Genomic DNA, 2753 nt, shown 5'->3' with positions numbered 1-2753 from the left:
TATATATTATATTATTATAAAGGTAATAATCGAAGGACCAACCAAAATTTTCAATTTTGACATAATGGCGGCTTCCCTAAAAATATTCGTTGCTTTTGTGAAAAAATTTAGCTTTCTTAGTGGCTTAGAAAATTATAAAGAATTATCAAAAATCTTATTATTTCCATCTTTTTCTGACCAATATAGGTCTTTGGATGGTCCTCTAAAARTTTCAAACCAATCAGTCTATTCGTCAATCGCTTTAGACCAGTTTTCCTCGTCGACTCAGCAAACAGCGTTTCGAGAAAAATGTATTTAAAATTTTGTGAACTGGTTACACTAAGTTAAACAATTCTMTATAATATGGTCTTATCGCCCAAAATATTTACTCCATCAACCTCAATGAAGAATATTAATAGATTTYGAAGAATATTTATAGAATTCGAAATATTCTTTCAAAAAAGTATATGTAAATTCGATATATCAGCAAATTTCTTTCCGAGGCATAATAATTTTGGCAATTTTCTCGTAAGTCAATCACAACTTTTCATGCTCTCCTTCAGCTGGTTCTGTTTGCAGCGCCCTTTAAAAGCACTTATCTGCTGTGAGGCCTCAAACTAAAAGTCCAAAGCCATATTTATATTAAAAAAATATATCTTTATTACTCGCTCTTGTTCYAGCACCCTTTAATAATACTCACCTGTCTTTTATGCCGCACAGTGAAGGCTCCAAATAAAAGTCTCAGTCGWTTTTTATATTTAAAAAAAATATTTATTCAAATTTCAAGAGATTCTTACAATTCACAATATGCGTGTGTGTGTGTATACATATATATGTATATATATATTTATGTATATATATGTTTACAATAACTTATACGACTTACAAGCAAATTTTCATATTCAAAACATGTTCTTTTGTTAAATAAAATATATAAAATCTGTTTACATGTATACTTGTATATAGTATGAGGAATTGTATGACAACCGAAGCGCAAAACAAAAGACACACACACACGCATATATGTATATATATCTGCATATACGCGTAACGTAAAATTACAATATAACTATTTACAAAATAAAAAACGAAATATAGTTATATTTTATTTTGAGATGCTCATTAATTGTAATAAGTATAACTAGAGGATGGCTGCACAGCGCGCACACGCAGACGCACATAGCATACATGTATGTATACAAGTACATATGTACATATATGTATAGATATATATATTATACATATATACACATTTGTGGGTACATGCTTATGCCTCACAATGCCGCTTGCGTTGCCGCGCTTTTATGCCAATTGCTGCTTTTGTTTTTGTACGCACTTTCATTCAAGCATCCTCATCGCGCATCGCGCGCTTCTCTTCCATATTCATATTTAACTACATTTAATTAAGTAATTATTTATTTAAAATATTTTTTTTTTTGTTTTTTTTTTCATTTCTTACTTATTTCATCTCGCTTCGTACTGTATAGTGTATGTACTTAAAAGTTACCTATATTTATGTATATGTATAATATATATATATAGCTAAGTAAGTATACTTAAGTAAATAGCAAACGTTTCGCTGCATTTCGACGACTATTCAGTGTTTTAATTTTTTGCTGTTTTYATTATTAATAAATTTCATGTTAATATTTCGGAAATTTCTTTGCTGCTTTAATTTCGCTTTTGTTTGTTTGTGTGTGTAGTAGTGTGTGTGTGTATATATAAAGTAACTGCGGACATTTACAATATACATATAAAAATATGTATGTGTAGGTGTATTAATAATTATTATTTACATTAACTAACATTTTGCCGGTGTATGCGTGTATTTGTGGGTGTGTGTGTGTGTTACACATATTTAAATTACAGCTTGCWCTTGAATATGCACTTATTCATCAATTAGCCAATTTATTAGCAATTATTTAACTTTTCACACACAGTTTTGTTTGTTTTTGTTGTTGTTGCTGCACTTTTACGCTTAAGTCTAACTWATATTTAAGTGCTTATGCAGTTTATTCATTTATTTGCTCACTTAAGTTACGTTATTAGAAAAAAATTACACTTAACGCATTTGTTTAATTTATTTACTTTGTTTGTTTTTGTTATTTGTTGTTGTTTTTTATTTCTGTTTCACTTTCCAACTGGCATTTTGCATTATTACATTTTCATATTTCCATCACACACTTACAGTTTTGCATTAATTTTTGTTGCAAGTGTGTTTAGTTGTTTAACATATAACTTTACTTTGCAAAAAACATGTGAAAATTTTCTGCTTTGCTATTTTTGTTATTGAAATTGTTTACCACTAAAACAACTAATTTAGCGCTAAAAGCAAATTTAACTAAGTAAAAACTATTTCATAAACGAACTTTTTGGCAAAACGAAAACATAAATGCACTTTATTACGCAAACGCCACTTGCACTTGCAAATTATTTAAATTTATTTAATATTCAAGTAATTTAATTTAATTCGTTTAGTTTAWAGTAGTGCGTAAACTTATTTATGCTGCCATAGAAATTTATACATAATTTTTACTTTCATTTCTATAACACAAAAAAAAAAAAAATAACCACTGTGTTGTTGTTATTGTTGCATGTTCTAAAAAAAATTTATTAATTTTTGCAATTATTTTCAATAATTAATTTAAAGCATTTATTAAAGTACTAAACGCAAGCTGCGTTAGCACACTCAACAGCTGTGAAAAGTTGATTGCGAAGTGTGCGAACTTCGCAATGAAAACACTGAAGTGTGAAAAATTATTAAATTTGGCAAA

The sequence above is a fragment of the Bactrocera latifrons genome, unplaced genomic scaffold (genome assembly GCF_001853355.1).
Source record: "Bactrocera latifrons isolate USDA-ARS-PBARC rearing strain unplaced genomic scaffold, ASM185335v1 scaffold_38, whole genome shotgun sequence".
Classification (NCBI taxonomy): Eukaryota; Metazoa; Arthropoda; class Insecta; order Diptera; family Tephritidae; genus Bactrocera; species Bactrocera latifrons.
The sequence above is the reverse complement of the archived record's forward strand: the minus strand, read 5'-3'. Positions refer to the sequence as shown.